This window comes from Silene latifolia, chromosome 11, assembly GCF_048544455.1.
Source record: "Silene latifolia isolate original U9 population chromosome 11, ASM4854445v1, whole genome shotgun sequence".
Lineage (NCBI taxonomy): Eukaryota > Viridiplantae > Streptophyta > Magnoliopsida > Caryophyllales > Caryophyllaceae > Silene > Silene latifolia.
The window spans coordinates 2,928,665-2,944,146 of record NC_133536.1 but is presented as its reverse complement, the minus strand read 5'-3'; positions in this window follow the sequence as shown (position 1 = coordinate 2,944,146).

The window sequence follows — 15,482 nt, the reverse complement described above, 5'->3', positions numbered from 1 at the left end:
CGGGTCGGGTTGCTTTTATCAGGTCTAATTAGAAGTTAAGTCATGTAACACACACAATGGGACACCAAATGAAACAGAAGATACTAACTGGAGCAGGAGGGGTAATAAACTAATAATCCAACTCGAATATACTAACTCTCATCCAAATCAAAAGTAACATACTCCCTCATATGCACTCATTTCTTCCCCTTCCTTTTTACACAAGAAATAACAAAATGATTTTGAACCACACAAAACACTCTACCCCACATACAATTGATTTTGGACCACACAAAACCTTCCAGAAAAGGAAAGAGTGAAGAAAATCTGACTATCATGAAAACGGAAAGAGGGAGGAAATGAGTGAATAAGAGGGAGTGTAAGATATACAGTAGTAAAATGATGTGTTGTAAATAGCAAGTCCCAAAAGAAAATACTCCCTCCTATTCATTATAATTCTCCCCTTTCAAAAGGACACGCAAATTAAGAGAAGAGTTATTTTATTGTAAAATATTGTGGTGTGGTGTAAGGTAATTGGAGAGAGGGAAGGTTTATTGTTGGGTAAGATGATTAAAATAAGTATTGTTGTGGGATAAAACGATTAAAATAAGATAAAATTTTACTAAATAAGAAAAGAGAGAGAGTTATATAAATAGATGACAAAGAAAATGGGGAGAGTTATAATGAATAGGACTATAGGAAGGAGTATGTCTTTTTTAACTATTTACGCAAGTTTGGAATAAGTGATAACTCGCACATCCAACTCATCCTTTCTATAATTGTTGTTAATTACTCGGCGGTATATATTAGCTACTCACAATTGCATATGTACGTGTAATTTGTCATTATTTCATTTATTAAAATTTATACCCTTTTATTTTTAGGGAAATTCTCACTCGTACCTTTTTAGTATAGGTCAAAAACCACTTGTACCCCTACTTTTCAAAAAAGCATATTTGTACCCTCCAATTTACTGGTTATTCTCACTTGTACCCCTCAAATATAGGTTATTCTCATTTGTACCCCTACATTTAAGGAAAGCCCATACTCCAACATCATAGTTACATAGGAATCTGTGACAATAATACTAAGCACCAGGCCAACATTATTAGTGAACTCCCCACTTTATCTTCGACATTCATCATTTACTATAATTTTTTTCTTTTTGTTTTTTTTTTACAGCTGTGAAAATAGAGTTTTACATTATAGTGGTACGGCTAACTAAACCATACCTAAAAACTACAACATAAAACATTAGAGGCCTAATAACATAAACTAGAACACGGTAAAAATTGCATCGGTTAATAACACAGTGCTGATGGCGTAAGACGGAAGTCTGAACACGCTCTTCGAAATCAACATCTACCCTAATCGCTAATGGATGAGCAACGCCGGCTAAAGGAAAATATCCATCATTGTTTGTCATGATTGATGTAGCTTCAGAAAAATACCTGCAACAAAACCAAAGAAAGGGTCTCGGAGATTCATCTCCTTGGCTGTGAAAATCTTCCTCAAAAAGCCAACTAGCCTCCACAAACTCATTGTTACTCGTCTTTATCGATACAACTTCGGAGAAATACCTGCAACAAGACCTAAGAGAGCGTCTCGGAGATTCATCTCCTTGGTTGTGATACACCTCATCTGGAAACCAACGAGCCCCTTGACCCAACGAGAAAGAACAAAGTGCACTTACACCCTAAGGACGTAGAAAGAAAAGGCGGAAAACAGACCACAAAGATCTGTCTCTAGAGGAGAGCAAACTCCTACACTTTAGGACACAATCCCCGCTGACCAGAACCTCGTAGCCAAGAAAATCGAGTAAAAAGGTATAAAACAAAGGGGGAAACCATTTAAACATTCCCCTAATCAAAACCAACTCTGGAGACCGCAGTGAGTTGGGTTCAACACTGACCCGATGCAAAGTACCATTCATCCTAATTACCCCGGGGATTACCATTCATCCTAATTACCCCGGGGATAAGGGGACAGGACACCCCAAACCATCCACCAGAGCTTATTATTTGAATTAACAAAAAACAGAAAAAGACGGAAAAACACATAAATCAGTGGTGATACCACCGCATCCGACCCCCAACGGCACAACCAAAGAACCTGACTCCACCCTACCAAACCCGCCTCCACAGACAGACAAACGACCCATTCGCGATGGCTTTACTCCTACCAAAAAAGAAACAGGCCCCACAAGTCATCCACGACGGTCACGGCGGACCCAACAACCACCAAACCCAAAATGAGACTCCAAATTCCACAACAAACCCCCCAAGGACCATCGGCTACATGCTACAAAAACCAACCTAGACAACAACCCAGCCCGACACGCCAAAGCGGGAACGATCTGAGGGGAGAGGGGCGAGGGGAAGGAGGAAACTCCGAAAACATTCCAAACCCACCACCACAAACAAAAGGCCCCCAAAAAAAAAACACCCGAAGACCAGACCAACGACCCTTAAGCAAAACAGGAACAAACCAGATCGGGGAAAGTGGCGAGGGAGAGGGGAAAACAACCCTGATTGGCCAGCAAGTCCTTCGATGACAGGACAGGCGAACGGAGGAACGGAACGACCTCAGAGCCTTGACACCAAACCAAACCAGTCGACCGGACGACCGAGACGAAACCACAATCAGATTTCAACAAGAGGAGTGAAAGCCGGCGAAAGAAGAACGGAGTCAGGGGAGACGTGACTAATCGCCGGAGATAGGTTAAAGGGAGAACCCATCTCCGACGATAGGGAAAGGGAAGCAGGAGAGGAGGTGTGTTGAAGGGTGTGGTGGCGGCTCAATCAAAATTAGGGTTGTTTTGATTTGTTTAGAGAGAAGTGGGAGGATTTTTCTTAGAGAAAGAAGTTTCCTTGATTGTCAATAATTAAGACTGAATAACGATAGGGCAAGGGAATAACTAGGAAGTTGGACGGTACAAGTTGACTGTTTTTATTCATATTGTCATTTTGGTAAATAATGTGATGAATTAACTATTTGGAAAATAGTTCGATTAAAATGGCTATATATTAGCAAAATATCTCATAATACGGCTTGTCTAGATATAAATTAACACGGTTGTCATTTAACTTTATCACTACCCTCGATTTTTCTCTAAACGAAATTACGACCTTTAATTAGTATCGCATGCATAGAGGATGGAAGAGAGTAAATCTAAATCAAACGACCCCTAAATTGATTTAAACTTGATAATAGAGGAATAAAGTAAATCTAAACTCGATAATTCAGAGGATTTATCCTTTAAAAATGGAATATAATTGTGGATTGTAGTCTAATGTCTCAATTAATTCTAAATGATTCATTTCTATATTTGTTCAACAATTTTAGAAGAATTAAGAAAATAAGATCTTCAAATGTTTGTTACCAATAATATACATTTAAAATATAGACTAATAACATTTTAAATATTTATTTGGTGCAAATGAATAATTAAAAATCAAAACACTTACTGAATTCATGTTGAATATTTGAGATTAATGTGAGTACTATTTTAATAAAATGATTTGAATCCATTAAGTGGAAGGGAGTAATACTTTTACTATCATTATATGAACTTTGTTTTACACTTACACACAATTTGGGTTATATGATAGAATCGGATCGTAGTATTATAAACTCGTATTATGATCTTAACTTTAGAAACTTCAAATGAATAACATAGTAATATTCAAGCATGATTAGAATTGTTAGACCAGAATCGATCTACCTTTTCTTTTTAAAATGAGTTTATTCACAAGTTACTTTTCGGAAAAATTTCAGTTGTTTGGCCAAACTTTTGTAAAAACGTTTTTTTTTTAATAAATATTTATGTTTGGCCTAACTAGTTTTTTTGGGCTTTTTAGGCACTAAAGTGAAAAATAAAAGTACAAGTAACAATTTCCTACTTCTACTTTTAAGGGTTAGTTATCAACTTTTGACTTTTTAAAAACAATTTTTATCCTTCCTAATTTATAGTCGGGGAAGTGGTGATTTAGCCCCATAACTCTTTACAATTGTGAAATTTGGTCCCAATTCAAATTGTATCTAATATCTCCCTTGAAATCAATTTCTCCTCAATTTCTCCTTAAAATAACAAGAAAAAAAAAACTTGTACTCTCCATATACATATTACAATTTCACATTTTTCGTACATAGTTGTTTCTTCATAAACGATATACATTTTTCAAACTTTTGTAACAAAAAAAAAAAATCAAAGCAGTAGCAGCCATAAGCAAACACTCCCATGTCTGACATGACTATATATTGAACAACCATATAATACACCAACACAAATTCTCACTTTAGACGGACACTTTCCGTCTAAAGCTGTAGACATATAGTATCCCACTTGTCCTCTCACTTGCATTTTGTGTCCGTCTACAATGAGACGGATTGATATACCAACTAATGAACATAAATATTTCTCTAATTAATCTAATTTAGTAACAAAATAAGACGATTTAAATGATAATAACAAGAATATATTACCTTTTGAGTAAGGTAAGATTAGATTGGGGTAGAAATTGAGGTTTAACTATTGAGATTTTGAGGAGAATTTGGTGAAAATTTGAATTGGGGCCAAATTGCACTTTTTGTATAAGTAATGGGGCTAAATTACTCCAATTGAGAGTTATGGGGCTTAATTTCACAATTATAAAGAGTTATGGGGCTAAATCACCACTTCCCCGATTTTATAGTGTTTGACCTAGTTTCTACTTTTTCAATTGCAAAAGCACTTTTAAAGTTAGGCCAAACACCATCTCAGTTTTTTGGATTGTAAAGTCATTGAATCGTAGAATCCAATCGAGATTGTGATAACATATTCTCCCTCCATTCAACTCCACAATACCACTTTCTATTTTATACACTATTAAGCATCCAATTTCAATTTTCTATCAATACATAAGTGAAAATATATTCACGTGGGATCTTGTTTGATTCGTCTTTACGAGTACATTAAAAATATCTAACTTTTATATTTTTTGCAAATACGTAGTTAACGATAATTAATGCGTAAAACGCATTGACAAACGTGAAAAAGGAAAGTGGTAGTGTGGAGTTGAATGAACGGAGTATAGCCTATACAATATTTAGTGTATACTTCAACATCTTATCTATTATTACTAAAATTTAAAAGAGACCGTCTCTCACTAAATTGAGAGACCACTTTACCGTACCTCTTTATCTATTTTCCACACCCCTTCTACTAATAATTGTGACTCAAAATATCTCATTTATTTGGCACAATATTTTCATAACAATCACGTTCCTATTACGTCCAAAAATATGCATTTGGCACAATATTTTCATAACAATCACGTTCCTATTACGTCCAAACATATGCATTTGTGCTCATGTATACCCCTTCTCCAATGTTATAAAAGAAGTGTATTTCCCAATAATTTACACACAATTTTAATGATGAAGCAACAAAAATTTACGACATTACAATTTTACATGTTTCTTTCATTAGCCCTTTTATTTTCACAATATTTTGTAAGAAATTCGAGTGCATTGACGACGATACCACTTATTTTTCCAAATTCGCCGGAGTCGCCCTTATACGTAAAAAATCAAACGCGATTACAAACTATAGAGAGACTCCTTCAACACTCGACAAATCGAGCTAATAGTCTATTCGCTAGTCGAACTTCACGTAAAACCGTCAATAATTTCACACAACTTTAATGGACATCACAACAAAATCTTCGAATCGGACCCGATTCAGTAATCTTATTAAAACTTGGAATTGGTACGTTGGTTACGCCCCCTTATAAATTATATTACTTACATTTTGATACCGGTAGTGACCTAACATGGTTACAATGTGAAGATTGTCGAAAGCGCTATAATAAGTGTTTTGGAAAACCTCCAATTTTCTATGAGAATAGTAAATCGAGTTCTTATCGTCCAATTCCTTATAATACTCATGAATTATGTATCAAGGATCAAAGAATTGGAGATTTTTGCTCGTACACGTTACATTATGGCGAGGGGTCCGTTGCTAGAGGGATTCTAGCAATTGAGACCTTCACATTTGGAGATGTCGTCTTCGACCTAGTTTTCGGATGTAACATATTTTATCTTGGCCCACCGATCGACCTAGACGACATTGGAGTACTTGGTTTCGGATGGAGTTCTAGATCTTTTATAAGCCAAATAAGCACACAAGTACATGGCACTTTCTCATATTGTTTTCCTCATTATGACAAAACTGCATTAGGGTTTCAAGGCTACTTAAAACTAGGAATTGAAGGTGATTCATATGATGGTTTTAGCTCCACGTCGATACGACGTTATGGTGCTCTTGATCATTATTACTTAAATTTGGAAGGGATTAGTGTTGATCAACAAAGACTCTCAATTAACCCTCGGGTTTTCGTTCGAGATAATGATCAAGGGGGAACGCTCATCGATTCGGGTTCTTCTTTCACCTCTTTGGTATCAAAGGCATACAAGGAACTAAAAAAAGTGTTAGAAGAATATTTCAAATCTCATGCAAATAACTATGTGAAATTTAAACCTAAAAAAGGGGAGTTTAGACTTGGTTTATGTTACAAGAGATTGAGAAATGAAGAATTAGAATTTCCATCAATTACTCTACATTTTATAGGAGGTGCTAACCTAGTACTTAAGTCTGAAAATGTGTTCATTTGGTTAGACAATCCACGAAATGCGTTTTGCTTGGCAATGAAGCCTAGTGATGATGATAATAAATGGACAATTATAGGAGCATATCAACAAAGTAATTTTAGGTTTATATATGATAGAAATAGGATGTTGTTGTTGTTTAAGCCAGAAGATTGTAATCAAGGTGCTTGATTATATCAAATTATCAATATATGAAATAAAAGTCGTCAATTTATACTTTGTATGTAATACGTATCAGTTATTTTATCTGGTAAAGTTATTATGTGCGTCACGGTAAAATTATTATGATGGAATCTATAGTAGGTTTTAAATCTAGAGGTCCTTTAAATTCGATTTTTTTGTTAAGTTCAATAATTTTATTTTATTATTGTTTAGCTCTGTTCTGGTAGTTGTGTTAGGAACATATTTGATGTTGGAAAATTATGCTTAAGACAAATTATTCTCATTGTTTATCTAATCGTGCGTCTCTTAATTTTAATCATGTAGCTTGAAAGCTCTAATCGTCAATCAAGGTTGCTCAAGAATGATCAAAGATGAAGATAGTCATTGCTAGAGCCATATGGTGTTGTATAAAGATCATTCAAAGTCGAATAAGTGTTAAGTGCTTCCAAACAACTGTACCTGACACTGTGATTTCTGACTTGTCTTTGAAAGAAACATTTTGAAAATATTAAAATTCTTAAAATCGTTTTCAAACTTTAAATGACTTATGTTCTAAGAAACCTCGCTGATATTTCAAATGTGGAAAACTTTTAGTGTCTTGCAAAATAAGTCTACTTGCACAAGAAGTCACTTTCTAAAAATGATGCCGAGCAAGTGACCAAGTTCCGAATTACTCCAAGTGTAGTCCAAATACGAACCGTCAAACTGCACATCATAGGCTTCTGACATAACTTGACGGTAGGCCTTATCAGGTCATGCCATGGGGGTCGGAATGATCCGCATGTACCCAAATTATATTGTCGAAGATAATGATTTGGCGGGTATGGTTCAACAATGTATATAAATCTCAACAACTTAGGGAAAAGACTGCGAGGATGCTCGGTCTCAGGAGGGTTAGGGTACGGTCTCCAAGCTACCGACTCAATCGGCATCATATCTAGCTGCTCTCTATAGGAGACAAGAGCTCTGTGCGACTCAGCCTTAGGTATCCCACTAGTAGACTAAATCGTCGCCCTAGGATCCCCGGGTGTGCTCGCCAACATAGCCATCAGCCTAAATGGGGGGAAGTACTCAAAGATACAAGTCTGCAACAAGGTCAAACAACCGCACAAATCCTTACAATCAGTCCTTGTCGTAATCCTCAACTACTTGTATAAATAAGCCAATGCTCTGACACCCAAAGCGTACCCACTAATACTACCAACATCCCTCAGCATCGGGAATGTGTTTTCCCGGACCCTATCACTCGATTTATCAACAAACAACATTGAAGTCAGCAAAATCATCAAGTAACCCTGAGCCTCGGACCTCACCCCGCGCCTATATCCCTGCACCAACTCCTTCCATGCTTTGTTTAAGATCACATTACCCTTTTAGATCTTAATTTGCATCCTTTTCTGGTCCCCACTGCTCTCCCAACTCCGCCTCCGTCATACCCACAACTCCAACACGCCAAGCACAGGATGAGCCAAGGATGAGCCATATCTGGTTTAGGAATACTACAAGGATCTCCGTCAATCTGAATCCTAAGGATCTTCTGAACATCGTGAAGCAATATCGTCATCTCACCCCAAGACATGTGAAAAGTGTGTTGGTGTCCGGCTGTCACCTCTCAACAAAAGCACAAATCAAAGGCATGTTCAACTGTTTATGTATGATGTCGGGCAAGTGACCAAGTTCCGAATCCTACCTCAAATATCTGTCGGACCGCTTCCGACATATTCCAGTTACGAAGCTCGGCTAATGACCGCTCTCTAGTATAGTTAGTCAGCAAGTTAAGATCCGCTTCAGGCTGACTCCACAAAACATGAGTTACATGTCCAGCAAAACTCGGAATCACATCCGGTACTAATGGACCTCCCGATGCTAGACATGTCAAAATCCAACTAGTATCTTTCCCCCTTGCCCTTACCTTCCTCCGCGGCTCCGGAATAGAACTACTAGAACCCTCGGCATAAACCTCAAACCTACCTTTCTGACCCAGCCTGACACGTGAAGTAGAACTCACCTCCACATTACCGACCTCCTCATTACCCGCATCCTCACTTACCGACCCCTCATTTTACGAGCCCTGATAATTCTGTTCCTCATCCTCAAGTTCCCTCTGGTACTCCTGATACTCCCTAGCATAGAAATCTTCCGACTCATCAGGCATCGATATCGCTCTCGATCTAATAGTAGTAGACCCCACCTTCATCATTAACGTTTTTCGACGATTGGAAGCATGTAGTTTATTTCAACGTTCATCGGCATCAGACATCTGCAAAATATCCAACAATTGTATTAGTAATTAATAATTAATAATTAACTAACTACGAAAATAATTTAACAAAATGAATATATTTATACAAAATACGTAAAACTAATTCAATAAATACGTAAATTAATGACTATCAAACTAATTCAATTAAAACATATTAAACTAATCCAAGCACAATACATTTATTATCGTAATTATATACAATTATCGTATGCATTACACGTTTTTTTTTTTTTTTTAAAAAAAGGCGGAAACGTGTGAGAAACACGAAACAGGCCAAGCCCAAACATGTGAGAAACACGATTCAGTCAGGCCGAAACATGTAACCCACACGAAAAGACTAAGGCCTAATTGTGTAACCCACACGAAAAGACCAGGCCCATTTCACGCTAATTACACGCCCCAGCCCACGCCAAATCGTGTAAATCACACGATTTGGCCCACCCCATTTCGTGAATTCCACACGTTGGAGTAGGGATGACAATTATGGCACAAATCGAACCGAACCGAAGGAGAAAATTCGATCCAAACCCACCTTTTAAAAATCCATAACCCATCCACTACTTAAAAACCCATATCCAAATCCATTATTGAAAATCCCGAACCATATCCAAACCTGGTCCATTCATACCCGAACCCGATCCAATCAAATATTTTTCAAAATTTAGGTTGTATTAAGCTCGAAATTTCAATTTTTTTTCATAAAAGACAAATGTTTTATATAGTAAATCAAGTTTCGAATTGGATTTTGGATTATATGGTGGATCGGGTATGGATTATGGGTGGGTATATTTATCGATTTGAAAAAAGTATAATGGATCGGGTATGGATTTTAAAATTTTGGATATGGATCGGGTTTGGATATGAATCGGTGATCCAATAAGTAAGTGGATCGGGTTTGGATCTTGCAAAACTCGATCCAACCCGACCCATTGCCATCCCTACGTTGGAGCCAATTTTCCATTTTTTTTCGTGTTCAATTCATCTATAAATTAGTAGATCTATACAAATTTGGCTCTAATCTCGTCATATATTACCTATCCTAAGTCCCCTATAAACTAATCTATACTAATTTAACAAATTTAAAAAGATTGCAAAAAAAAAAAAAAAAAAAATTAGCAAACACACATTGTTGTTGATGAATTGGTTGTTGTTGTTCTTGTTCTTCACCCGGTTTTGTTGTTGTTGTTCTTGTGTTTTTTTTTTTCGAATTTTTTTGTTATTTTTGAAGCGAATTTCAATTTGTTAATTTTTTGAAGCGGGTTTTTAATTTTTTGAGCGGAATTAGTTTGAATACGAAAATGAAAAAAAAAACAAGATGGTAGTGAATAAAGGAGCAAGGGGCAAAATAGTAATTTGTTAGGGGAGGAATTAGGAAAACTAGAGGCGACATTTAGCAAACCCCTTCCTAAAACACGCCACACAAGAATAACATGTTTCTTCCGAATTTCAATTCGCCAAATAGTTCAATCCACTCCCATTTTGATGATTAAGAGTAGGCTTGGAAACGGGTCGACCGTGTCCACTTTTGGTCAAGTAAGTTTGGACCGGTTCATATTCGTGTTTGCAAGAATTCGGGTCGAATCCGGTTATTTCAAATTCAAAGGTAATTTTCGAGTGTGTTATCATTAAGTTATTTAGAGAATACAGGAGTTTGAAACAATAAATATTTGCTTGGGTCATTATTAAGTTACACTAACTACAAAACAAATACGAATCAAACTCACTTACATAAATTCTCGAAAGATTTAAAACTGAATTGAAAAGCAAACAAAACTGAACTTCTAGGACCTAGATTTAAACGTAAGATATTTCCATAAATCAATTAAGTATTATACTAATATTTAATTAAGTTATTTTATGGAAATTAAGTTGGTCCATTGTATGGTGAATTTACCTAAGATTTTGTTTCCACTATTGTCTCCCATAAGTTACCACTCACAATTTAGGAAACTGTTCAGTTGACTCTTTGATGGCAAGAGTCTATATAAGGGGAACATATTTATTCTGATTAAGGTTCACCAAGTCCTCATTAAGAAAATACACACCATCTAAATTGTGAGGCCGAGGGTTTGGAAACCAAGTTAGATTTGGGGCATAAGAAATTGGGTTATTTATTAAGACGGATCAATTATTTCAAGCAATGGCTGGAGGTAAGTAATCAATCTCTTTTATCGTTTCCGCATTCAGTTTATACATGTTCATTATGAGACTAGAACATGTTAATTTTAGATTATAAAACTTACATTAAAACCTACCATTAGTTCCATCATAATAACTTTATCAGATAAAATACTTGATTTACATATGAAGTATAAATTGAAGACTTTTATTTCATATATTTACAATACGATATAATCAAGCACCTTGATGACAATAATCCTCTTGCTTGAACAACAACAACATCCTGTTTCTATCATATATAAACCTAAAATTACTCTGTTGATATGCTCCTATAATTGTCCTTTTATCATTAGCGGGATCCATTGCCAAGCAAAACACATTTGGTGGATTGTCTAACCAAATGAATACATTTTCAGACTTAACTACTAGATTAGCACCTCCTATAAAATGTAGGGTAATTGATGGAAATTCTAATACTTCTTGTCTTAATCTCTTGTAACATAAATCTAACTCAAAGTCCCTTTTTTTAGGTTTAATTTTAACATAATTATTTGCATGAGATTTGAAATATTCTTCTAACACTTTTTTGAGTTCCTTGTATGCTTCTAATACCAAAGAGGTGAAAGAAGAACCCGAATCGATTATTGTTCCCCCTTGATCATTATTTCGAATGAAAACCCGAGGATTAATTGCAAGTCTTTGTTGATCGACACTAATCCCTTCCAAATTCAAGTAATAATGTTGTAATTTTCCATAACGTCGTATCGACGTGGAGCTAAAACCATCATATGAATCACCTTCAATTCCTAGTTTTAAGTAGCCTTGAAACCCTAATGCAACTTTGTCATAATGAGGAAAACAATATGAAAAAGTGCCATGTACTTGTGTACTTATTTGGCTTATAAAAGATCTAGGACCCCATCCGAAACCAAGTATTCCAATGTCGTCTTGGTCGGTCAAGTAGCCTTGATAAAAGATGTTACATCCGAAAACTAGGTCGAAGACGACATCTTGAGTTCCAAATGTGAATGTCTCAATTGCTAGAATCCCTCTAGCAATGGACGACCCCTCACTACCATAACGTTTCGTGTACGAGCAAAATTCTCCGATTTGTTGATCCTTGAAGCATAATTCATGAGAGTTATAAGGAATTGGGCGATATGAACTCGATTTACTATTCTCATAAAAAATTGGAGGTTTTCCGAAACACTTGTTATTACCCTTTCGACAATCTTCACATTGTAACCATGTTAGTTCACTACCGGTATCAAAATCTAAGTAATATGATTTATAAGGGGGCGTAACCAACGTACCGATTCCAAGTTTTACAAGGATTTGTGAACCCTTTTCGATTCGAAGATCTTGTTGTGACGTCCATTCATCTAGATTGACGGTTTTACGTGAAGTTCGACTAGCGAATAGACTATTAGCTCGATTTCTAGAGTGTTGAAGGAGTCTCTCTATAGTTTGTAATCGGGTTTGATTTTTTACGTATAGGGGTGACTCCGGTGAATTTGGAAAAATGAGTGGTATCGTCGTTGCACTTGAATTTCTTACAAAATATTGTGAAAATAAAAGGGCTAATGAAAGAAACATGTAAAATAGTAATGTCGTAAATTCTGATTGCTCCATCCTTAAGCTAGTCTGTAAATTATTGAGAAATACACTTCTTTTATAACATCGGAGAAGTGAATATATGAGATGAATATTTTAGTTAGTAAATCGATCGTAATAGGAATCTAATGGTTTAACCTAGGGGCTACCTTATAATTTTAAGAAATTACAAACTAGTTGCTAAATTAGTGGAGTTATCCGATTAAATGATATTAAAAGTATTATTCCCTCGCATTGAATGACTTCAAATCATTTTATTAAAATATATAGTAGTCGCATATATTCAACATGAATTATTCAGTTAGTATTTTGATTTTCAAATATGTTTTTACCAAATAAAAATCTAAGTGTAGAATACTAAACTTATTAAACAAATAGAGAAATGAATCATTTAAAATTAATTGAGACATTAAACTACAATCCACAATTATATTCCAATTTTTGAAATAAATCATCTGAATTATGAGTTTAGATTTACTCTATTCCTCTATGATCGAGTTATTCCATCCAGAAGCGGATCTTAATAGAGCTGGTCCAGGGCCCAGCCCGGCCCCGGCCCCCCTAACTCTTAGCCCAAACAAACGCTGGCCCCGACTGATTCTTGCAACTACTAAAACTCTATTTGGCCCTCTTCTATCCTAGGTTGCACGGACACTCCTCCTAATCAGCGTTCCCGTGTCGGACACCCGTGTCGGATACGACACTCGTCGGACACACATTAAAACGTGTCGGACACTTGTAAAGCCGTGTCTAACTTTCATCTTTTATTTGGGCACGTGTCCGACACGTGTCCATGGTATTTTGAGCCGTGTCCATGGTATTTGGACACACCTCCAAACAGAATCAAGTTGAATTTAAGGTAAATGGCGAGAATTGTTATATGGTTGAATTTGGTGGGGGAAATAAGTTAAATTGGAGACAAATGATGTTCTTTAGACTAGTAATGAGATGTCGAAATAGATTGCTTATAAGTTGGTTTTCGGTTTTGGAAATGAGAATGAGTTATAATTAACGTAAGTTTTACTTTCACTTATTTAAATTTAATATTCAATACTTTTTCAAAATAAATTCACACATATATAACTATAAAATATATATTTATTAAATTTAAATGACGTGTCCCGTGTCTAAATTTCATAGGATGTCGTGTCACGTGTCCGTGTCGTGTCCGTATCCGTGTCCGTTTTGGTGCAACCTAGCTTCTATCTACTGTTTGATGTAAATGCGCGCACTGCTTTGGCTCACGTGTGCTTACTTTCTTTCGACCTTCCAATTTCATAGTCAACTAGATTTAATGTCCGAACGATTTTCAGGCCAATTTGTAATAACGTATAGTTATGATGTAATAATACTCTAAGTCACTGTTATTTCGTACTTAATTTTGCTGAAATGAACCTATAGCAACTGAACTAAATTCAATTTATAAGATCTTAACTCCGCTAAACAGAATTGTCTCTGCTTTTTTGTACTTTATTTTGCTGAACTAAAGCTATAGAAGCTAAACTGAAAGAGTGTAACTGTACTAAAGTGAATTCTTATAGGAACTGAATTGAACTTATAGCTTAACTTATAAAAAAATGTTTATAAACTGAAGTTAATTTTTCTCAACTGAACTTATAATAGTTGAACTTATAAATTGAGGTTAAAATTTTACCATTATCGTTACTTGGCTCAATAATTCTATAGGATTTGTTTGATTGCCCTTAGAAAAACATGAGAAATGGAAGTTCCCATTAATTAGAAAAAGTGGAGGTATTTTATGTGTAACTTTTAAAATTATACACTATTATATTTTTTAGCTTCGTTTTTTTATCTCTTGTTGAAATCTCACTATAACTTAGTGAATAATTACAAGGTCATTCGAAAATCCAATTTCAGTGAACGGTTTAAAATCCAAATTTATTATAATGATATTGCTAAAAAAAAAGGCTTGCTTGATGCACGAGTCGATCCAACTATTATCCCCCAACAAATCAACAATCAATATTGTGTATACTTTAGTTATTATGTATATAAAAATATAACATTGATTAAGTTTCTCTCGAAAGAATTTCTCAGAACACGGCATCAGACACGAATACGTTGGTTAAGAGGAGTGCCCATACCTTAAATATATTAATATTGAAAATGTTCTCCTAAATCTAATCAACTTAACACTACGCCAAATCTGGCCTTCAATAACGGACGTATCACAACGGTTTAATACATATAATAACGGCACTTAAAACACCGTTGCCCTAATATTGGCGGAAACCTAAGAGGAGGAGAAGGTGAATTAGGTGTACCTTTTTAAAATTTGTTCTTAATTTAGTTAATTGATGACTTAAGTAAAGAACCTTGAAGTACAAACCTTGAGAAACTTAATGGAATGTAAGTTCACAAGATGATACAACAGTTTTATGTCACAGTATAGTTGACTATGACATAGAACTTAAATAAGTATGAACGAGAAGGAGCAAAGTAAGAGAACGTAAAAGTAAATGAACAAACAAACGACATTTTAAAAATTGGTTCATCATCTACTCTGAGGCCTATGTCCAACCATTATTTTATTGTTTGTTTAGAAATTTACTCAAACAACTAAACCCTTACAATGAAAATAACTCGCCAATCTACCCTGATTACACTCAAACTTAAAGCAAATCCGCTTCAAGAGTTTATATGTTCTATCTCACATATTTACAGAGTCTTTGAA